The sequence below is a fragment of the Delphinapterus leucas genome, chromosome 19 (genome assembly GCF_059928025.1).
Source record: "Delphinapterus leucas isolate spDelLeu-1000000601 "Yukka" chromosome 19, BTC_Dleu_Yukka2, whole genome shotgun sequence".
In the NCBI taxonomy this organism is placed as follows: domain Eukaryota; kingdom Metazoa; phylum Chordata; class Mammalia; order Artiodactyla; family Monodontidae; genus Delphinapterus; species Delphinapterus leucas.
Window position 1 is genome coordinate 51,792,020 of NC_143147.1, and position 23,335 is coordinate 51,815,354.

Genomic DNA, 23,335 nt, shown 5'->3' on the forward strand with positions numbered 1-23,335 from the left:
GCAGTCTGGACGTTTCCAGCGAAAGTGTCTTGCGACCTCGTCTTCAGGAAAACTCTCAGCCAACGGCTCCTCCCACAGGCCCCTCTAGCCGCCCACCCCGAATCCCCTACGGTTCGGTCTTTTGTCTCCGCTTGCATTGATGCCAAAGAGGAGCTCCCCCGCAGCAGCCCAGAGGATAAGGTCAGCCCGCCGGAGCCACGCCCCCTTGGGCGGGCGGGGGCGGGGCATGCAAATTTTAAAATGGCGCTCCAGCCCGAGAACGACGAAGCTACAACAGATCCAGAATTCCTCTTCTACGATGTAGAGAATAAAAACTCTGCGCGAGGGTGTGGTGTGGTGCCACTCACAGTACTGTCACCGAAGCAAAGGAAGTGAGACCTCGAGTGAGCAGTGACAGGGGTCACACTGAGTCCAATATGGATGAGAGGAGGACGGTGACAGGGATGGCAGGCTGCTGGGTATCGCTTCTCGGCCTTTTGGCTAAGATCAAGTGTAGTATCTGTTCTTATCAGTTTAATATCTGATACGTTCTCTACCCGAGAACATCGTATTAAGCGGATTTTTGGAGCCAGGAGTCGGGGTGGGAGCTTGCTCCGCCCGCTCCACGCATCGGCCTGGTATTGCAGTATTTCCAGGAGTGGTGCACCCCTCCCGGGGAAAATAATTGAGGTTTAAAAAGTAAGAGCCGTGTGTCGCTGTGCGCTCCTTTAAGCGAAGTTTTTCTGTCGGACTGGGCCGGAGCCTTTCCCCTCTCGATAGATAGTGTTTTTAAAATCTTTTGCGTCTGTTTCTCTTGTAGATTTGTTTGTAGAGGTAGGTTGTGTGTGCAGAAAAAGGAGCAAGTTCAGTCGGGTAGAGGAAAGAACCGCTGTGACTGAGAGAGCTCTCTCACAGTTTCCCATTCTTCAGCGTTGGGAGGGTTTTCGTACTGGTTGGCGGAAGGACCCACGACCGCAAGGTGACCGCCCTGTGTGCCTGTGTGCTTTGGCTGTTTTCGCATTCACCTTGCCGTCTCTCTCCTTCTGTCAGGTAACTGAACGTCCCTTTCTCCATTTTTCTCTCATTTTCCCCCAATTTTAAACCGTGTTCTTGCGCTAAGAATTTCTTCTCTTTTCTGCCTTCTCTCGAAGTGCAGCTTTGTGCTTTTGCTCAAACTTGGCGTCCTCTGGAGGACATAGCTTCTGCCCCCACAGTCTTCTCAGGGGGCCTCTCTCCCACATTCCTCCGTCTGTGGAAACTAGGAAAGGAGCGGAGAGGGTATCCAAGCTTCGTCTTGCTGCTCCCAGACCGTTTCCACGTCACCCTCAAAGCAGAAAGAAAACAGTAGCTTGAGTCTTCTGTTCTTCCGTCTCTACTTCCCCCGACTTCTTTTGGTGTCTCCAGCATTACTTCTGTCCTAGTCTTTCCTGATGTCGATATCCACAGGCAGGGCTTCCCTGGTGGCGCAGTGGTTGAGAGTCCGCCTGCCGATGCAGGGGACACGGGTTCGTGCCCCGGTCCGGGAAGATCCCACATGCCGTGGAGCGGCTGGGCCCGTGAGCCATGGCCGCTGAGCCTGCGCATCCGGAGCTCCTGGGCCACAACAGTGAGAGGCCCGCGTACCGCAAAAAAAAAAAAAAAAAAAAAAATATCCACAGGCAGAAAAGGACCGAGCGCGAGGGCAGCTCCCGCTGAGAGCCACGAGGATCCACCCGGAATGGAGGTTTAAATGATGGGCTTTCCGGGCTTCTCTGGTGGCTCAGTGGTTAACAATCCGCCTGCCAGTGCAGGGGACACGGGTTCGAGCCCTGGTCCAGGAAGATCCCACAGGCCGCGGAGCAACTAAGCCCGTGTGCCACAACTACTGAGCCTGCGTGCTGCAGCTACTGCAGCCCGCACGCCTAGAGCCCGCAACAAGAGAAGCCACCGCAATGAGAAGCCCGCGCACCGCAACGAACAGTAACCCCCGCTCGCCACAACGAGAGCAAGGCCCCGAGCAGCAACGACGATCCAACGCAGCCAAAAATAAATAAATTTATATTAAAAAAAAAAAAGTGATGGGCTTTTCACTTAGGTGTGTGTGTTGGTTGTACTGTATACAGCTGACTGACTGACAAGGAGAGGTGAGTGCCACTGAAGGAGTTTTTATTACTTACAGTTCCCAAGAGAAGAGGGCACGCCACACCCTGCAGCGAGCCACATAGGGACTCGGCCTGGCCTGCTCGGTTGGGAGGCAGGAGAGGAGAGTATATGGCCTTTATCGTCCTGGGGAGGGAAGGGGAGGGGAGGGTGGGAAGAATGGGCAGAGGCATCAAGGTAGGCCAGTTTGAGCAAGGTTCGGATTGGACCGTTAGAATAGCATTCGGTGAGCTTTGGGCTACAGGGCTGTTCTCTAGTTGTGAGGTACCGGGCCCTGGGGTGAGAGAGGGCAGGGGAAATACTAGCTGGAGTGTGAGAGTAACTAGAGGAGGCAGTTGCAGATACGGGTGTTGGAAGATTGCTTTGCACGTGAACAGCAGGCTCCCAAAGCAAGTGGGTTGCACTTCTAGGAATTAGTTAGTCCTGCGAGGGGCAGTCTCTTCCAGGCCAGCAGGCCCTCAAGATGTCAAAGCATCGTAAATTAGAGAAAAATTTAAAACATGATTAATCCAGTGGATGATCATTTTATTTGAACTTTCCAGTCTCGGGATTACCTAGGGGTAGAGGGTGGAAAGGCAAAGAGGGCGCTAGGAGAAGCATTCGACATACACCTCTCCTACCAAGGCATCCCCCCCGCAGCACGAGATCAGATTCCAATGAACAGTATGCACTGGGGTTTATTCATTCAAGAAATATGGATTGAGGGACTTCCCTGGTGGCGCCGTGGTTAAGAATCCGCCTGCCAATGCAGGGGACACGGGTTCGAGCCCTGGTCCGGGAAGATCCCACATGCCGCGGAGCAACTAAGCCCGAGTGCCACAACTACTGAAGCCCACGCGCCTACACAACAAGAGAAGCCACCGCAATGAGAAGTCCGCGCGCGGCAACGAAGAGTAGCCCCCGCTCGCCGCAACTAGAGAAAGCCCGCACGCAGCAACGAAGACCGAACACAGCCAACAATAGATAGATAGATAGATAGATAGATAGATAGATAGATAGATAGATATTTAAAAAGAAGAAGAAGAAGAACAAGAAGACCTAGAGGAAGATTTAGGAAATTATTTTATAAAATCCTTTCGACTCAAAATCTGAATGATATTTTTTAAATTGATAAATATGATGATATAAAAAGAACTTTCCATGAAACCTTTAAGCAATGGAATCATCACCTTAAGTAAAGCCAAAGCCAGATATCCAACAGGAGAAAATGTTCACCGCTTCCATTACAAAGCGCCAGTCCCCTGAATGTGTAAATTGCAGATCCACGACCTTAGGATAAAGCCCAACCGAGAATCCAGGAGGAAAAGGGCCGAAGACCCCCAACAAGGAGTTAGTTCACAGAGAGAAAATAAAGGCGTCTCTGCAACAGGAGAGGACGCTCAACCTTATTTACGCAAGATTAGAAAACTGCAAATCCAAACTACGCCGAGGTACCATTTTCACCTATGAGATCGACCCCTCCCCCTTTCCCCACCCCGCACCAAAAAAGCATTCGCAGGTTTGATGCCACGTGGGGTTGTTGGCGAGGCTGGGGCAAGAGGCGGTGCCGGCGAACGCCTGCCCTGCTCTTCCGGTCACCGTCCGTGATCTCCCGAGCTTCAAGGCTCCGTTGCAGTGAAGATGGCTGGGACCGCGACGGCCCTGCACCACCGTGAGGGCACAAGGGCACGCGACCGGCCTCCGCAGAGCGCCGTGCACGGGGGCCGGGCGCGATTCGCAGGCCCTTCAGTCCGTGCACGTCGATTTGAGCAAACTCCGCGGGAGTGAATCACGCTGCGAAAACGGAGATGCTAAGTTATTGATTTGCGACGGGCACTGTTGCATTCCAACGACTGTCACCCAGGGCATCCCTTCTCAGGACGACCCGCCCCCCCCAGGGGACCCGAACCGTCGGGCAGAAGCCGGGCGGGAGAACACCGACGCGAGCAGACCGGCCCCGAGCAAGGAGGGGCGAGGGGGTGTGGTGGTGGTGGTGGTGGTGTGGTGGTGTGGTGGTGGTGGTGGTGGTGGTGGTGGTGGTGGTGGTGGCGGTGGCGGCTGAAGAGCCGCCTTTAATCATGGCGTGTGTCGGGCACTGGCTAAGCGTGGAGGAGGCACTCTTTCATTGAACGGTTGTTGAATGTGCCGTGCGTGGGGGGGGGGGGGGAAGAGCGGTGGACAAAAGGCAAGTTCTTGATTGCTGGGGCTCGAACCGTGACAGCTGCTACCGGGTCAGCTCTCCCCTCGCATTCTCCGGCTGCCGCCCCTGTCTCTGGTCTGCGGCGGGACGTGCACCGGCCAGGAGGCCAGGAGGCGGGCTCCGGGTCTGGCCTGGGCTCCGGGTGCGAGGAGCCGGTCCGGAGGGTGGAGTCCGCCCGCGGCAGCCGCGCGTCCCCGGGCGACAGAAGGCGGAGCATGCAGATTAGAAACGGCTGTTCGGCGCGGGAAGGACGGGACGCTCAAGTACACAGAATTTCTCCTCACAAAGGTAGAGAACAGAAAGTCTGCACAGGAGTCTAGTGCTAGCACTGTGGACGACGCAAAAGGAGGCAGACGAGGCGTGAGGATGAGGGCGCTCACCGTGGCCTGAATAGGGATGAAGGGAAGAGGGCAACGGCCAGAGGCGGACAGGTGGTATCGCTTCTCGGCCTTTTGGCTAAGATCAAGTGTAGTATCTGTTCTTATCAGTTTAATATCTGATACGTCCTCTATCCGAGGACAATATATTAAATGGATTTTTGGAGTTGGGAGTCGGAATAGGAGCTTGCTCCGTCCGCTCCACGCATCGACCTGGTATTGCAGTATCTCCGGGAACGGTGCACCTCCCCTTACGGGGACTAAACCAGTGGTTGAAAAATAGAAGATGCTGCTGTCCAGATTACTGTACAGCGGGTTTGTTGTTCGTTCCCGTGCAGTGGCGGGGGGGCGCTGTGAGCTTTGGTTTGTGACATCACCTTCTTTTCTGCAGTTTTTCACTCATTCCCCCCCCCCCGTGTTTTTTAAGCTTGCGGTGGACTTGTTTACTGGGGGCGGGGGCGGGTCGCGGCGGGGGGGTCGCAAGTGCTCTGATCAAGCCTTTGTGTTTCGTGCTGGGGAAAAAAAGGGCCTGCTTCTGTCGCCTGCTCTGCGACGGAGAGGGGAAACTCCCGGCCCTGGATCTTGTTTGGTTTCTCAAGTGGAGGCGCGGAGCACTACCGTCGCCCCCGCACCGGAGCAGGGAGGGGAGGCAGAGAGAAACTTGAGAGGTGCAGGCCCAGTTGCCCACGGTGCGGTAGGCGCCGCCGCACTACGCCAGATGGAGGCAAGTACGCGTTCCTCGTATTTGACCGCAACGGCGGTGTTCGAGCCCAGAAACAGGCGCTGTTCGGAGAGGCAGTACTTCTACTAATACCTTCGTGCTGGAAAGACCCCACCCCCTCCCGTGAAATGGGTCGTTTAATCCCACCGGTGCAGACGGGGGCCAGGTATATCAAAAACCGCTTTTACAGGGGGCCACGGAAAACAAAACGAAGGTGACTGGAAGGGCGAGAGAAACAGCCCCGAACCCCCCTTCCTCCTCCAGTGCCTTGTTTTTTCCTTCACCTCTTCGGGGGAAACCGTTCTCTAACACCCCAGAGCTGTGCCACTGTTGCGGAGCGAGCGCGCCCTTCCAGCTCGCCCAGCACCGCGGTAGGCACCGGTCTCGTTCCAACTGCAGCTCCTCCAAAGGGGCGCCCTGGGGCCTAAATTAGCGCTCTCCTGCGACAGCCGGTGGTGGTCCCGTCCTTCCAACCCCACCCCTCCCCGCGCCGGACCACGTGCGTCTGAGCCCCACTGGGTCGCCCCGGGGGGAAGCTGGGCCTTCCATCGGCAGGCTGGATCCACGCCTGGCCGTCCTCCGTTCCTGTCTCCGATCCGCAGTGTCGTAGGTCCCGGTACTGTACTAGCTGGCACAAGGGATACAAGAGAAGCACTCCCTGGTTCTCCATCGAAGGCTGGCCACGTGGGCCACGTCTTTGGTTGGTACACCCCCGGTGCGGGCGCTTTTCTTTTCATCACCCGGCCCGCGGCGAGCCTGTAGCCCGGGCCTGTGGCAGCAGAGTAAGTGCGACTCCCCTCAACTAGTATGCACGGCGCGGGCGAAGCAGAACCTGGCGGCGCGGTAAGCTGGGCCCACCGACCGCTGGCGGGACGAGGCCCCGGCCCTAAGAAGCGCAGCCTCCTGGCTCCGCGAGCCCACTCACCGTGCGGAAAAAAACGCTCGCTCTCCGGCCCGCGGACGCACCCAGCGACGCTGCGGCGCCCCAGGCCCCGGCCTCCAGAGTAACAAGCAGCAGCGAAGCTGAAAGGAAAGGGGGTGAGGGGGTGGGGGAAAGAAACCGCTTCTCCCCACGTCTCCAACCGCGCCGACGACCCGGCTAGGTGCTTGCGGAACAGGCGGCTGTTTACCGTGTAACAATCCTTGCCCGCCGTTGCGACCGTCCGCCGGCAAACGACGGCAGCCGTCTGCACGCCGCGGAGAAGCGCGTAGGAGCTGGCGAACACAACACAGCCCAGCTAACGCCCTTAACAACGAAGAGGCACACAAAAACGGGAAGGCAGTGAGCAACGCGGCACACCGGAAACGCACGTCAGAAGAGCGCGAGGCGCTAAGCTAGGCGTCAAGCCCCACCGTTCTTTTTTTTCCACACAGTTTAGTTTCTCCCCAGAGGGAGGTGCACCGTTCCTGGAAGTACTGCAATACCAGGTCGATGCGTGGAGTGGACGGAGCAAGCTCCTATTCCAACTCCCTGCTCCAAAAATCCATTTAATATATTGTCCTCGGATAGAGGACGTATCAGATATTAAACTGATAAGAACAGATACTACACTTGATCTTAGCCAAAAGGCCGAGAAGCGATACCGTCGCCAGCCCCTTCGCCAGCACACCCCTCTTCTCCCTCGCTTTTCAGCTCACGGTGAGGAAACTCAGCCTCAAACGAAAGCCCGCCCTCTTCCCTAGACTTCACGATGTCCTATTGCCACAACTTGTAACACGTACCTAGTTTGTCAGATCCTTTAAACTTATTGGGGGCTTTTAGGCTTTCTATTCTCCCATGCCTCCCCCGGACAAACTGCCAGGCAATTTGCATGCCCCGCCCACAAGCGCGTACGTTTGCTGCTCCCCGGTGTGCGCCCTCTCGCGGTGGAACCGAAACAAGCGAGTACCCGGAAAGCTCCTTCCGCCTGCTTTGCCGGGAAACGCCCAGAGCGAGAGAGACGCACAGAGTTCTACCAGGTTTTGCTTTCCAGCATTTCTTTTTCTTCTCATTTTTTTTCCCCAAACATACAGCTACCTTGAAAGAGTCTTACAAGTGGACACCCACCCACCACCTAACGTCGTCTTACTGTTGTACGGACGCATACGCACATGCGTTGGCTATGTTTAAGTTCTAAGGTCAATTTTTAATAACGTCGTTTCCCACAGTCCTTTATTTTCCCTTCTATCAGTTATTCACAAAAAGACTTAACTATAAGGAAAAACAAGACGAAACAAAGCAGGTCCTTCTTGTGTCAGGGCCTACTGGGTCCCGGAGAGCAAATGTGCCTGTCTATTTTTCCCTGGATACTGAGAGATAAGGGGAGCCCCGTCAGCCTGGCTGTGTTTTTGGCCACCTACGGTCAGTTCAGTGGCACAGGTGCAGCCCAGAGTGGTTAGGAGGTGGAGGTTGGCCACGTGAGTCTCACAGCGCGGGCACGGGGCGAGGCAGCCGGGGGTGGGGGTGGGGGGGGTGGGGGAATCTTCGTGCGGGGGAAGTTGTCTGGATGAGGGGTGGGGGCGAAGGGACGCTGAGAGGTGTGCCGACAAAACAATGAATCAATAGTCAATCTAAGAAGGAAACGGGAAATTTTCTTCGAGCCCACCTGAGGGTTATAACCGGGGAGACGGTCTTTCCGAAAGCCCTGAGGACCGTTGCGAAGAGGTAATGTACTTTTCTCCCCCGCCCCACCCCCGGGCCGCGTGGCTTGCGGGATTGCGGGATTTGGGATCTTAGTTCCCCCACCAGGGATTGAACCCGGGCCCTCCGCAGTGAGAGCGTCGAGTCTTACCCACTGGACCGCCAGGGAAGTCCCCTGTGATACTTTCTGTTTTTAATTGAAGTATAGTTGATTTACAATGTTTCAGGTGTACAGCAAATTGATTCAGATATATTTATTTGCTTTTTATTATATATTCTTCAGATATATAATATATATTCCTTTTCAGATATACATACACGCTGTATATATTATATAGTATCATATAGTCTTTTCAGATTCTTTTCCATTATAGGTTACTACAAGATATTGAATATAGTTCCCTGTGTTATACGGGAGGTCCTTGTTGTTTCACTCTTTTATGTATAGTAGTGTGTATCTCTTAATACCAAATTCCAAATTTATCCCTCTCCTCCTCACTTTCCCCTTTGGTAACCATAAGTATATGTGATTTTAGGGACGGGGTAAGTGCAATCAAGCACACATCTTGGTAAAAGGCTACAGCTACTCAGAAGGAACAGATACCTTAGGTAAGGGTTTTAGTGCTTTTCTAAGTCTGGGAAGCATGCAAGAAACTGGGTGCATAAAATTTTCTCTTGCAAATATCTAACTCTCTGAGGTCTGGTTCTGTCAGTTTCCTCCTCATCCTGATCTCCACCCTGAATCCCTTTCGGGGTGGGTGGGAGGTAGGTCAGCAACTACAGAGACTAATGACTTGATCCTTGTAGAACTGGATGGTGGGTAATTCTTTATTTTACAGTCCCTTCCCTTTCAGTCTTAATTTCCACCAAGGCCAAGGCGGCATTTCGTAACCAAGCTGTGCCACTCGCTAAGAATGCTCATTCCCAGGTCAGGTGAGGATTTCGTTGATAGGCCACTCAATGTGCTATTAGTGGACTAGGCCCTGTTAACAATAACCAAAAGCCTCTGGACTGCCTGTCTTACTAGTCTGTTATGGTCCAGGAAACAGTGCCCTCTTGTTGCTCCTTCCCTCATCTAGAGGTACACTATTGCATTCATTGCTCTTATAGAACTGGGTATTTGATCTATCATTGCAAGTCCCCAAGTCATCGTTATTTCTGATCTCAGATGGCCGCCAGGGAAGTCCCAAAACAAAAAAAATTAAACAAAACTTTTTTCCTCTGTTCATTTGTGCCTCCTCCCTCCCCTCTAGTGTGCATTGTGCATCTATGTTATGCATAAACAGACCTCCCCAAGAGCAGAAATACTTCCTGGACCATAAAGATCCATTTTTTTTTTTGTCCTTCTGGCACTAGCCAGATAACTCCTTAGAAGATAACATTCCTTCCTCTATCATGTCAGGGGTCAGGATTGTAAGGTCGGATCTTAACAAACGGCACCGCGAAACAGAGGAAAGCTTCAAGTGAGCTTTATTAGGGAGCGCTCCCGGGCGAGGTTTACTGATCCGAGAGAAAGGGGCCAGAGAAGTCGCGTCCAGTACTGGATGAGGGGGATTTTTATTGGGGTAAAAGCAGAAGGCGGCTTGCAAGGGGAGGGTGGTTTGCTATACAGGGTAATTCCTTATTTGGTGAGGATACAGCAGGGCCAGGTGTTGGTTGGTCTGTTGTGGGGCGTAAGGCCATTTTCCTTTCCCGTCAGCCCCATTGTTTTCTGGGCAGGAAGTTAGAGTCTCTTGTTGATTCCCAGAACAGGTGAGGTCGTTACGTCCCGATGCCTCTCCTACCTCATACTGGTCGATGTTTTCTCTTACCCCCCGGGCCTCCTTTCACCCGGGCCAACGGACCTTACAAGGATAACCCACCACTCACCTTGTATGTGCACATATCCTCGGTGAACTTTATGTAAAATGCCAATTAATCATTTCCCTCAAAGATAACAATTGCTGCAGGGACTTCCCTGGTGGTCCAGTGGTTAAGGATCCTGCTCCCAATGCAGTGGGGCTGGGTTCAATTCCTGGTCAGGGAACTAGATCCCACATGCATGCCGCAACTAAGAAGTCCACATGCTGCAACAAAGATCCTGAGTGCTGCAACTAAGACCCAGTGCAGCCAAAATAAATAAATATTTTAAAAACTTTTTTCTTGCCTTAAAATATGAATTTTATTTCATCAGGTGGCAGGTACCAAAGGGTAGCTGAGGGAGGGAGAGGGAGAGGGAGAGGGGGGAGGGAGGGGGAGGGAAGGAGGAAGGTGATTGGAGAGTGTGATGCTAGGAGCAGAGGGGTTAAAGCACTTGGTAAAAACTAGATCTAGGGGGCTTCCCGGAGCTTCCCGGGGCTTCCCTGGTGGCGCGGTGGTTAAGAATCTGCCTGCCAATGCAGGGGACATGGGTTCAAGCCCTGGTCTGGGAAGATCCCACATGCCGCGGAGCAACTAAGCCCGTGCGCCACAACTACTGAGCCTGCACTCTAGAGCCTGCCAGCCGCAACTACTGAGCCCGTGTGCCACAACTACTGAAGCCCACGTGCCTAGAGCCCGTGCTCCACAACAAGTCACTGCAACTAGAGAAAGCCCCCCAACAAAGACCCAATGCAGCCTAAAATAAAATAAAATAATTTAAAAATTTAAGAAAAGACTAGATTTAGGGTTAGACCAGGCGAGTGAGTGAGGGTAGGGAGGAGGCACAAATGAACAGAGGAAAAAAGTTTTGTTTAATTTTTTTTGTTTTGGGACTTCCCTGGCGGCCATCTGAGATCAGAAATAACGATGACTTGGGGACTTGCAATGATAGATCAAATACCCAGTTCTATAAGAGCAATGAATGCAATAGTGTACCTCTAGATGAGGGAAGGAGCAACAAGAGGGCACTGTTTCCTGGACCATAACAGACTAGTAAGACAGGCAGTCCAGAGGCTTTTGGTTATTGTTAACAGGGCCTAGTCCACTAATAGCACATTGAGTGGCCTATCAACGAAATCCTCACCTGACCTGGGAATGAGCATTCTTAGCGAGTGGCACAGCTTGGTTACGAAATGCCGCCTTGGCCTTGGTGGAAATTAAGACTGAAAGGGAAGGGACTGTAAAATAAAGAATTACCCACCATCCAGTTCTACAAGGATCAAGTCATTAGTCTCTGTAGTTGCTGACCTACCTCCCACCCACCCCGAAAGGGATTCAGGGTGGAGATCAGGATGAGGAGGAAACTGACAGAACCAGACCTCAGAGAGTTAGATATTTGCAAGAGAAAATTTTATGCACCCAGTTTCTTGCATGCTTCCCAGACTTAGAAAAGCACTAAAACCCTTACCTAAGGTATCTGTTCCTTCTGAGTAGCTGTAGCCTTTTACCAAGATGTGTGCTTGATTGCACTTACCCCGTCCCTAAAATCACATATACTTATGGTTACCAAAGGGGAAAGTGAGGAGGAGAGGGATAAATTTGGAATTTGGTATTAAGAGATACACACTACTATACATAAAAGAGTGAAACAACAAGGACCTCCCGTATAACACAGGGAACTATATTCAATATCTTGTAGTAACCTATAATGGAAAAGAATCTGAAAAGACTATATGATACTATATAATATATACAGCGTGTATGTATATCTGAAAAGGAATATATATTATATATCTGAAGAATATATAATAAAAAGCAAATAAATATATCTGAATCAATTTGCTGTACACCTGAAACATTGTAAATCAACTATACTTCAATTAAAAACAGAAAGTATCACAGGGGACTTCCCTGGCGGTCCAGTGGGTAAGACTCGACGCTCTCACTGCGGAGGGCCCGGGTTCAATCCCTGGTGGGGGAACTAAGATCCCAAATCCCGCAATCCCGCAAGCCACGCGGCCCGGGGGTGGGGCGGGGGAGAAAAGTACATTACCTCTTCGCAACGGTCCTCAGGGCTTTCGGAAAGACCGTCTCCCCGGTTATAACCCTCAGGTGGGCTCGAAGGAAATTTCCCGTTTCCTTCTTAGATTGACTATTGATTCATTGTTTTGTCGGCACACCTCTCAGCGTCCCTTCGCCCCCACCCCTCATCCAGACAACTTCCCCCGCACGAAGATTCCCCCACCCCCCCCACCCCCACCCCCGGCTGCCTCGCCCCGTGCCCGCGCTGTGAGACTCACGTGGCCAACCTCCACCTCCTAACCACTCTGGGCTGCACCTGTGCCACTGAACTGACCGTAGGTGGCCAAAAACACAGCCAGGCTGACGGGGCTCCCCTTATCTCTCAGTATCCAGGGAAAAATAGACAGGCACATTTGCTCTCCGGGACCCAGTAGGCCCTGACACAAGAAGGACCTGCTTTGTTTCGTCTTGTTTTTCCTTATAGTTAAGTCTTTTTGTGAATAACTGATAGAAGGGAAAATAAAGGACTGTGGGAAACGACGTTATTAAAAATTGACCTTAGAACTTAAACATAGCCAACGCATGTGCGTATGCGTCCGTACAACAGTAAGACGACGTTAGGTGGTGGGTGGGTGTCCACTTGTAAGACTCTTTCAAGGTAGCTGTATGTTTGGGGAAAAAAAATGAGAAGAAAAAGAAATGCTGGAAAGCAAAACCTGGTAGAACTCTGTGCGTCTCTCTCGCTCTGGGCGTTTCCCGGCAAAGCAGGCGGAAGGAGCTTTCCGGGTACTCGCTTGTTTCGGTTCCACCGCGAGAGGGCGCACACCGGGGAGCAGCAAACGTACGCGCTTGTGGGCGGGGCATGCAAATTGCCTGGCAGTTTGTCCGGGGGAGGCATGGGAGAATAGAAAGCCTAAAAGCCCCCAATAAGTTTAAAGGATCTGACAAACTAGGTACGTGTTACAAGTTGTGGCAATAGGACACCGTGAAGTCTAGGGAAGAGGGCGGGCTTTCGTTTGAGGCTGAGTTTCCTCACCGTGAGCTGAAAAGCGGGGGAGAAGAGGGGTGTGCTGGCGAAGGGGCTGGCGATGGCATCGCTTCTCGGCCTTTTGGCTAAGATCAAGTGTAGTATCTGTTCTTATCAGTTTAATATCTGATACGTCCTCTATCCGAGGACAATATATTAAATGGATTTTTGGAGCAGGGAGTTGGAATAGGAGCTTGCTCCGTCCACTCCACGCATCGACCTGGTATTGCAGTACTTCCAGGAACGGTGCATCTCCCTCTGGGGAGAAACTAAACTGTGTGGAAAAAAAAAAGAACGGCGGGGCTTGACGCCTGCCTAGCGCCTCGCGCTATTCTGACGTGCGTTTCCGGTGTGCCGCGTTGGTCACTGCCTTCCCGTTTTTGTGTGCCTCTTCGTTGTTAAGGGCGTTAGCTGGGCTGTGTTGTGTTCGCCAGCTCCTACGCGCTTCTCCGCGGCGTGCGGACGGCTGCCGTCGTTTGCCGGCGGACGGTCGCAACGGCGGGCAAGGATTGTTACACGGTAAACAGCCGCCTGTTCCGCAAGCACCTAGCCGGGTCGTCGGCGCGGTTGGAGACGTGGGGAGAAGCGGTTTCTTTCCCCCACCCCCTCACCCCCTTTCCTTTCAGCTTCGCTGCTGCTTGTTACTCTGGAGGCCGGGGTCTGGGGCGCCGCAGCGTCGCTGGGTGAGTCCGCGGGCCGGAGAGCGAGCGTTTTTTTCCGCACGGTGAGTGGGCTCGCGGAGCCAGGAGGCTGCGCTTCTTAGGGCCGGGGCCTCGTCCCGCCAGCGGTCGGTGGGCCCAGCTTACCGCGCCGCCAGGCTCTGCTTCGCCCGCGCCGTGCATACTAGTTGAGGGGAGTCGCACTTACTCTGCTGCCACAGGCCCGGGCTACAGGCTCGCCGCGGGCCGGGTGATGAAAAGAAAAGCGCCCGCACCGGGGGTGTACCAACCAAAGACGTGGCCCACGTGGCCAGCCTTCGATGGAGAGCCAGGGAGTGCTTCTCTTGTATCCCTTGTGCCAGCTAGTACAGTACCGGGACCTACGACACTGCGGATCGGAGACAGGAACGGAGGACGGCCAGGCGTGGATCCAGCCTGCCGATGGAAGGCCCACCTTCCCCCCGGGGCGACCCAGTGGGGCTCAGACGCACGTGGTCCGGCGCGGGGAGGGGTGGGGTTGGAAGGACGGGACCACCACCGGCTGTCGCAGGAGAGCGCTAATTTAGGCCCCAGGGCGCCCCTTTGGAGGAGCTGCAGTTGGAACGAGACCGGTGCCTACCGCGGTGCTGGGCGAGCTGGAAGGGCGCGCTCGCTCCGCAACAGTGGCACAGCTCTGGGGTGTTAGAGAACGGTTTCCCCCGAAGAGGTGAAGGAAAAAACAAGGCACTGGAGGAGGAAGGGGGGTTCGGGGCTGTTTCTCTCGCCCTTCCAGTCACCTTCGTTTTGTTTTCCGTGGCCCCCTGTAAAAGCGGTTTTTGATATACCTGGCCCCCGTCTGCACCGGTGGGATTAAACGACCCATTTCACGGGAGGGGGTGGGGTCTTTCCAGCACGAAGGTATTAGTAGAAGTACTGCCTCTCCGAACAGCGCCTGTTTCTGGGCTCGAACACCGCCGTTGCGGTCAAATACGAGGAACGCGTACTTGCCTCCATCTGGCGTAGTGCGGCGGCGCCTACCGCACCGTGGGCAACTGGGCCTGCACCTCTCAAGTTTCTCTCTGCCTCCCCTCCCTGCTCCGGTGCGGGGGCGACGGTAGTGCTCCGCGCCTCCACTTGAGAAACCAAACAAGATCCAGGGCCGGGAGTTTCCCCTCTCCGTCGCAGGGCAGGCGACAGAAGCAGGCCCTTTTTTTCCCCAGCACGAAACACAAAGGCTTGATCAGAGCACTTGCGACCCCCACGCCGCGACCCGCCCCCGCCCCCGCCCCCAGTAAACAAGTCCACCGCAAGCTTAAAAAACACGGGGGGGGGGGGGAAATGAGCGAAAAACTGCAGAAAAGAAGGTGATGTCACAAACCAAAGCTCACAGCGCCCCCCCGCCACTGCACGGGAACGAACAACAAACCCGCTGTACAGTAATCTGGACAGCAGCATCTTCTATTTTTCAACCACTGGTTTAGTCCCCGTAAGGGGAGGTGCACCGTTCCCGGAGATACTGCAATACCAGGTCGATGCGTGGAGCGGACGGAGCAAGCTCCTATTCCGACTCCCAACTCCAAAAATCCATTTAATATATTGTCCTCGGATAGAGGACGTATCAGATATTAAACTGATAAGAACAGATACTACACTTGATCTTAGCCAAAAGGCCGAGAAGCGATACCACCTGTCCGCCTCTGGCCGTTGCCCTCTTCCCTTCATCCCTATTCAGGCCACGGTGAGCGCCCTCATCCTCACGCCTCGTCTGCCTCCTTTTGCGTCGTCCACAGTGCTAGCACTAGACTCCTGTGCAGACTTTCTGTTCTCTACCTTTGTGAGGAGAAATTCTGTGTACTTGAGCGTCCCGTCCTTCCCGCGCCGAACAGCCGTTTCTAATCTGCATGCTCCGCCTTCTGTCGCCCGGGGACGCGCGGCTGCCGCGGGCGGACTCCACCCTCCGGACCGGCTCCTCGCACCCGGAGCCCAGGCCAGACCCGGAGCCCGCCTCCTGGCCTCCTGGCCGGTGCACGTCCCGCCGCAGACCAGAGACAGGGGCGGCAGCCGGAGAATGCGAGGGGAGAGCTGACCCGGTAGCAGCTGTCACGGTTCGAGCCCCAGCAATCAAGAACTTGCCTTTTGTCCACCGCTCTTCCCCCCCCCCCCCACGCACGGCACATTCAACAACCGTTCAATGAAAGAGTGCCTCCTCCACGCTTAGCCAGTGCCCGACACACGCCATGATTAAAGGCGGCTCTTCAGCCGCCACCGCCACCACCACCACCACCACCACCACCACCACCACCACCACCACCACCACCACCACCACCACCACCACCACACCACCACCACCACCACCACACCCCCTCGCCCCTCCTTGCTCGGGGCCGGTCTGCTCGCGTCGGTGTTCTCCCGCCCGGCTTCTGCCCGACGGTTCGGGTCCCCTGGGGGGGGCGGGTCGTCCTGAGAAGGGATGCCCTGGGTGACAGTCGTTGGAATGCAACAGTGCCCGTCGCAAATCAATAACTTAGCATCTCCGTTTTCGCAGCGTGATTCACTCCCGCGGAGTTTGCTCAAATCGACGTGCACGGACTGAAGGGCCTGCGAATCGCGCCCGGCCCCCGTGCACGGCGCTCTGCGGAGGCCGGTCGCGTGCCCTTGTGCCCTCACGGTGGTGCAGGGCCGTCGCGGTCCCAGCCATCTTCACTGCAACGGAGCCTTGAAGCTCGGGAGATCACGGACGGTGACCGGAAGAGCAGGGCAGGCGTTCGCCGGCACCGCCTCTTGCCCCAGCCTCGCCAACAACCCCACGTGGCATCAAACCTGCGAATGCTTTTTTGGTGCGGGGTGGGGAAAGGGGGAGGGGTCGATCTCATAGGTGAAAATGGTACCTCGGCGTAGTTTGGATTTGCAGTTTTCTAATCTTGCGTAAATAAGGTTGAGCGTCCTCTCCTGTTGCAGAGACGCCTTTATTTTCTCTCTGTGAACTAACTCCTTGTTGGGGGTCTTCGGCCCTTTTCCTCCTGGATTCTCGGTTGGGCTTTATCCTAAGGTCGTGGATCTGCAATTTACACATTCAGGGGACTGGCGCTTTGTAATGGAAGCGGTGAACATTTTCTCCTGTTGGATATCTGGCTTTGGCTTTACTTAAGGTGATGATTCCATTGCTTAAAGGTTTCATGGAAAGTTCTTTTTATATCATCATATTTATCAATTTAAAAAATATCATTCAGATTTTGAGTCGAAAGGATTTTATAAAATAATTTCCTAAATCTTCCTCTAGGTCTTCTTGTTCTTCTTCTTCTTCTTTTTAAATATCTATCTATCTATCTATCTATCTATCTATCTATCTATTGTTGGCTGTGTTCGGTCTTCGTTGCTGCGTGCGGGCTTTCTCTAGTTGCGGCGAGCGGGGGCTACTCTTCGTTGCCGCGCGCGGACTTCTCATTGCGGTGGCTTCTCTTGTTGTGTAGGCGCGTGGGCTTCAGTAGTTGTGGCACTCGGGCTTAGTTGCTCCGCGGCATGTGGGATCTTCCCGGACCAGGGCTCGAACCCGTGTCCCCTGCATTGGCAGGCGGATTCTTAACCACGGCGCCACCAGGGAAGTCCCTCAATCCATATTTCTTGAATGAATAAACCCCAGTGCATACTGTTCATTGGAATCTGATCTCGTGCTGCGGGGGGGATGCCTTGGTAGGAGAGGTGTATGTCGAATGCTTCTCCTAGCGCCCTCTTTGCCTTTCCACCCTCTACCCCTAGGTAATCCCGAGACTGGAAAGTTCAAATAAAATGATCATCCACTGGATTAATCATGTTTTAAATTTTTCTCTAATTTACGATGCTTTGACATCTTGAGGGCCTGCTGGCCTGGAAGAGACTGCCCCTCGCAGGACTAACTAATTCCTAGAAGTGCAACCCACTTGCTTTGGGAGCCTGCTGTTCACGTGCAAAGCAATCTTCCAACACCCGTATCTGCAACTGCCTCCTCTAGTTACTCTCACACTCCAGCTAGTATTTCCCCTGCCCTCTCTCACCCCAGGGCCCGGTACCTCACAACTAGAGAACAGCCCTGTAGCCCAAAGCTCACCGAATGCTATTCTAACGGTCCAATCCGAACCTTGCTCAAACTGGCCTACCTTGATGCCTCTGCCCATTCTTCCCACCCTCCCCTCCCCTTCCCTCCCCAGGACGATAAAGGCCATATACTCTCCTCTCCTGCCTCCCAACCGAGCAGGCCAGGCCGAGTCCCTATGTGGCTCGCTGCAGGGTGTGGCGTGCCCTCTTCTCTTGGGAACTGTAAGTAATAAAAACTCCTTCAGTGGCACTCACCTCTCCTTGTCAGTCAGTCAGCTGTATACAGTACAACCAACACACACACCTAAGTGAAAAGCCCATCACTTTTTTTTTTTTAATATAAATTTATTTATTTTTGGCTGCGTTGGATCGTCGTTGCTGCTCGGGGCCTTGCTCTCGTTGTGGCGAGCGGGGGTTACTGTTCGTTGCGGTGCGCGGGCTTCTCATTGCGGTGGCTTCTCTTGTTGCGGGCTCTAGGCGTGCGGGCTGCAGTAGCTGCAGCACGCAGGCTCAGTAGTTGTGGCACACGGGCTTAGTTGCTCCGCGGCCTGTGGGATCTTCCTGGACCAGGGCTCGAACCCGTGTCCCCTGCACTGGCAGGCGGATTGTTAACCACTGAGCCACCAGAGAAGCCCGGAAAGCCCATCATTTAAACCTCCATTCCGGGTGGATCCTCGTGGCTCTCAGCGGGAGCTGCCCTCGCGCTCGGTCCTTTTCTGCCTGTGGATATTTTTTTTTTTTTTTTTTTTTTTTTGCGGTACGCGGGCCTCTCACTGTTGTGGCCCAGGAGCTCCGGATGCGCAGGCTCAGCGGCCATGGCTCACGGGCCCAGCCGCTCCACGGCATGTGGGATCTTCCCGGACCGGGGCACGAACCCGTGTCCCCTGCATCGGCAGGCGGACTCTCAACCACTGCGCCACCAGGGAAGCCCTGCCTGTGGATATCGACATCAGGAAAGACTAGGACAGAAGTAATGCTGGAGACACCAAAAGAAGTCGGGGGAAGTAGAGACGGAAGAACAGAAGACTCAAGCTACTGTTTTCTTTCTGCTTTGAGGGTGACGTGGAAACGGTCTGGGAGCAGCAAGACGAAGCTTGGATACCCTCTCCGCTCCTTTCCTAGTTTCCACAGACGGAGGAATGTGGGAGAGAGGCCCCCTGAGAAGACTGTGGGGGCAGAAGCTATGTCCTCCAGAGGACGCCAAGTTTGAGCAAAAGCACAAAGCTGCACTTCGAGAGAAGGCAGAAAAGAGAAGAAATTCTTAGCGCAAGAACACGGTTTAAAATTGGGGGAAAATGAGAGAAAAATGGAGAAAGGGACGTTCAGTTACCTGACAGAAGGAGAGAGACGGCAAGGTGAATGCGAAAACAGCCAAAGCACACAGGCACACAGGGCGGTCACCTTGCGGTCGTGGGTCCTTCCGCCAACCAGTACGAAAACCCTCCCAACGCTGAAGAATGGGAAACTGTGAGAGAGCTCTCTCAGTCACAGCGGTTCTTTCCTCTACCCGACTGAACTTGCTCCTTTTTCTGCACACACAACCTACCTCTACAAACAAATCTACAAGAGAAACAGACGCAAAAGATTTTAAAAACACTATCTATCGAGAGGGGAAAGGCTCCGGCCCAGTCCGACAGAAAAACTTCGCTTAAAGGAGCGCACAGCGACACACGGCTCTTACTTTTTAAACCTCAATTATTTTCCCCGGGAGGGGTGCACCACTCCTGGAAATACTGCAATACCAGGTCGATGCGTGGAGCGGGCGGAGCAAGCTCCCACCCCGACTCCTGGCTCCAAAAATCCGCTTAATACGATGTTCTCGGGTAGAGAACGTATCAGATATTAAACTGATAAGAACAGATACTACACTTGATCTTAGCCAAAAGGCCGAGAAGCGATACCCAGCAGCCTGCCATCCCTGTCACCGTCCTCCTCTCATCCATATTGGACTCAGTGTGACCCCTGTCACTGCTCACTCGAGGTCTCACTTCCTTTGCTTCGGTGACAGTACTGTGAGTGGCACCACACCACACCCTCGTGCAGAGTTTTTATTCTCTACATCGTAGAAGAGGAATTCTGGATCTGTTGTAGCTTCGTCGTTCTCGGGCTGGAGCGCCATTTTAAAATTTGCATGCCCCGCCCCCGCCCGCCCAAGGGGGCGTGGCTCCGGCGGGCTGACCTTATCCTCTGGGCTGCTGCGGGGGAGCTCCTCTTTGGCATCAATGCAAGCGGAGACAAAAGACCGAACCGTAGGGGATTCGGGGTGGGCGGCTAGAGGGGCCTGTGGGAGGAGCCGTTGGCTGAGAGTTTTCCTGAAGACGAGGTCGCAAGACACTTTCGCTGGAAACGTCCAGACTGCAATGTGCTAAATAGGCCTCCGCTTCGTAGGGTCGGATGGGGCGCTCATTCTGAGTCCGGGGAGCGGAAGGTCTAGAGTGGGGGCTTCCCAGGGCCGGTGGGGTAATCTCCCTGCCAGGCGGAAGGCGGATGGCCCACAGTGGGGAAGGGAGGAGGTGTGTGGATGCAGAGGGCCGGGCTGAGCAGCCGGAGGGATTCTCTCCAACTCAAGCGCCTGCGTCGGTCGGTGCTAGATTCTACCAATGAACCCAGATCCCGGGCTTCCTACAGAAAGCTTCCTCTGCCTGAGACCTCCTTTCCCTCCACCTCCTCCTCACCTGTCTAATTCTCACGCAGAGCCTCTGGGCTCCGCTTCGGCTTCAGCTGCCCCAGCAAGCCTTCCTCATGGGCTCTTCCGCACCGCACCGCACCGCACCGCACCCCACCCCACCCCAGGATGATTGCGGCCCTCCTTTGTATTTCATCCCACCCCAGACTTCGAGTCCACCATTCACCACTCGTTGGGGGCAGTCCTGTATCTCCGCCACTGAAATCTGAGACCCTTGAGGGCGGCGACCCTCATCAGCAAGCACTTAACCTCTGTACCCCAGCACTAGCCCAGTGCCCGGCCTGCAGGAGGTGCACAGTAAACGTTTGTTGAGTGAACAAAAGGTGTGCAAGACAGACTGAATCGGAGAAGCACTTAGGAGGGTCCTGGCCCGATCCAGGGGTGAAGAGGGGAAGATCTGGCCTGGGGTGGCAGGACACCGGAGAGGAGAGTGACTGCCAGGGACGCTCTGGGCATCAAGGCCCGTAAATAAATTAAGGCCTCTGGCAAAGTGGGGATAAAGTTTCGCAGCGGCAACCCTTCTCTGTGGCAAAGGCCGCAGGCTGCCCAGGCAGCGTAAACCTTTTCCATCCCCCTTCCTAACAGAGCTTCACTTTAGTTGGGGAGTTTCTGTTTCTTTCACTGGATCTCAGAAGAGCTAGAAGGTATCCCTGATGCAGGACTGAAACCCAATGGGGTCGTTTCACTCTGCCGCAGGGAAAGCCTGATGGCGGGTGCTGCCTGAGCCCTTCCCAGTGCCCGCCCCTCTGCCGAGCGCTCCGTGTGTATTAACTCATTTGATTCTCCCCGTAACTCCACGGGGTGGGTATTAGTAGTAGTATCCGGGGCCAGGACTAGGTGAGGCCAGTGAGAAACTAGTCTTCGGGGCGGGCGGGCGAAACATTTAAGGGAGTGCCGCCCCGAAACGCTCTTCAGCAATCAAGATAAGTAATATTTTGATACAATGCATCTTACCTGGATTCTAAGATAATCGAGAGATTTATTTTGATTACTGGGTTTTTGGTGCTCCCTGAAATTTTTTGGCCAAGGCAAGCGCCTCACTCGTTTCCCTCCACTCTCATCCCCATTCTGTTGACCTGCGCTGTCACAGCCACTAGCCACTCGCAGCTAGGGAGCGCTAGGAAGGTGGTTCCTCCTAATCCATATGTGCTGTTAAGTGTGAAATACACATGGGATTGCAAAGGCTTAGTATTAAAAACTGTCAAATATCTCCGTATTAATTACGTGTTGAAGTGGTATTTCAGATATCTGTTCTTGTTTTTTGTTCTATTTTTGTGGCCGCGCCGCAGCTCCCGGTAACCCCGACCAGGAATCAAACACGGCCCCGCCACCCCCCACCCCCACCCCCCCATTCTTATCCTCCCGCCCGGGCCCGCTGGCTGCCCTGACCGGGACAGTCTGGCCAGCTTCCAGGTCAGGAGGCCAACATGAGCGTTGCATCAAGGAGTTCCAGTCCAGAGGCCAAGAAACCTTTCGTGGGGCTCAGATCTACTCACCGACGGTTTGTTAGTGCCTCTGTGTGTGAGCCAGGCACTGCTTATGGCACATTCCTGGTCACAATCTCATTTTACCTTTACAGGACCCTGAGGAAGTGTTATCACCCCCAAACCTCAGAGGGGAGAGAGGCTGCCTGACTCACCCCCGGGGCTTCCAAAGGTCTTCCAAGGGCAGAGGTCTTCCCCCGAGGCCCGGCAGCCAACTGTCAGGCACAACCCTTGGCTCATCCATTCTCCTCTCTGGCAAGGACTTGCTGAGTGCCTCTGACAGGCCAGAGCTGTTAGGGGTTCGGAGTTACCATAACAGATCGCTGTTGCAGGTGTACAGGAGAACATTGAAAGTACTCATCGTCAGGGAAAACATACAGCGTTTAGGGTCACTTTCTAGTAATCTGTCCTAGGCCCTTGCTGCTCAAAGTGCGAGTCTGTGAACAGCAACATCCGCATCGCCGCGGAGCCGGTGAGAAATGCAGGATGCAGGCACCAAGTCACACCTCCGGTCTTAGCTTGAGAGGGCTGCCAGGGCTGCCAAAATAAAATGCCACAGGCCGGTGGCTTAAAGAACTTACATGTATTTTGTCACAGTTCTGGAGACTGGAAGTCCCCGATCACGGTGCCAGCCTGGCAGGGTTCTGGGGATATTCTTGGCTTGGCTTGCACGTGGCGGACTCCCCTCCCTCTCCTCACGTGTTAGAGAGAGGGAAAGAATAAGCTCTCCCGTGCCTCCTCTCCTTGGGGAGCTAATCCCAACAAGAGGACCCCACCCCCCATCACCTCTTCCTAACCTCACCGGCCCCAGAGGCCTCCCCTCCCAATAGAGCTTACAGATACGAACTTTGGGGGCACAACTCAGTCCGTGACCCCTACTGAACCAGAACCTGCGTTCTTGTAAGGTCCACAGGGGACCCCCGTGCACCTTAGATCGAGAAGCACTGATTTCTTAAGTCACACACGCTTGAAAATAATGGGAGTTTCGGTGGTCAGAGATGATGTATTACTTTGTACCTTTCCTGAGGCAGATTAAACTAGCTTCCCGGGCCAAACTAGCCGCCACGAGCCCCAGAGCACTCACTGTACGCCAGTCCCTCGGCTGAGTACCTCACACGCTCCATCTTACTTAATTCTCATGGGGACACTAGGAGGCAGGTATTGAAACCCGGACGGAGGCTACTCTTCATTCTTCCTCGCGCGTGGTGGACTCTCGTCCAAACCGCACAAAACTCACACCAGACGTAGGTCCCGCAACTTCCGCGCGGTGGGCTCTTTTTCCAAACCAGAAAACGAACTCTAACCTTCCCACGCCGCCCCGTAGAAAGTTGGGGACAACGTCCCAGAGAAAACGCTCGTTTTCTTCCCTCCCACTAGTCACGCTTCGCGACCACCCATAACCTAGCCATTGAGGTCCACGAGATGAACAGTAGGCACAAAGAACTTCCACAGAAGGACAGTGTTACACCCTTCAAACGTAAAGAAAAACAACCTACAACCCGGCAACAAGAGAAAGATACACCTTACTTTTTAAACTTCAATTCTTTCCCCGG

General features: G+C 54.1%; 2 long non-coding RNA genes and 6 other non-coding genes across 8 annotated transcripts; 4 read left to right on the forward strand and 4 right to left on the reverse strand.

Moving 5' to 3' along the window:
* Positions 1–460: 460 nt before the first annotated feature.
* Positions 461–651, forward strand: LOC115802487 (U2 spliceosomal RNA). Its single transcript, XR_016390439.1, has one exon. It is a non-coding gene; the product is annotated as a U2 spliceosomal RNA (small nuclear RNA).
* Positions 492–13,027, reverse strand: LOC149746765 (uncharacterized). Its single transcript, XR_016388793.1, has 2 exons — positions 6,321–13,027; positions 492–3,891 (listed from the first exon to the last, which is right to left on the reverse strand). It is a non-coding gene; the product is annotated as an uncharacterized LOC149746765 (long non-coding RNA).
* LOC115803084 (U2 spliceosomal RNA) lies at positions 4,734–4,924 on the forward strand. Its single transcript, XR_004023708.1, has one exon. It is a non-coding gene; the product is annotated as a U2 spliceosomal RNA (small nuclear RNA).
* Positions 6,787–6,977, reverse strand: LOC115803073 (U2 spliceosomal RNA). Its single transcript, XR_004023697.1, has one exon. It is a non-coding gene; the product is annotated as a U2 spliceosomal RNA (small nuclear RNA).
* On the forward strand, positions 12,970–13,160 carry LOC149746766 (U2 spliceosomal RNA). The gene has a single exon (XR_016390436.1). It is a non-coding gene; the product is annotated as a U2 spliceosomal RNA (small nuclear RNA).
* LOC149746767 (uncharacterized) lies at positions 13,090–17,343 on the forward strand. The gene is made up of 2 exons (XR_016388792.1): positions 13,090–13,627; positions 16,087–17,343. It is a non-coding gene; the product is annotated as an uncharacterized LOC149746767 (long non-coding RNA).
* On the reverse strand, positions 15,033–15,223 carry LOC149746768 (U2 spliceosomal RNA). The gene has a single exon (XR_016390438.1). It is a non-coding gene; the product is annotated as a U2 spliceosomal RNA (small nuclear RNA).
* A 1,977-nt stretch (positions 17,344–19,320) lies between the features above and the next one.
* On the reverse strand, positions 19,321–19,511 carry LOC115803087 (U2 spliceosomal RNA). Its single transcript, XR_004023711.1, has one exon. It is a non-coding gene; the product is annotated as a U2 spliceosomal RNA (small nuclear RNA).
* Between the last annotated feature and the right edge of the window lie 3,824 nt (positions 19,512–23,335).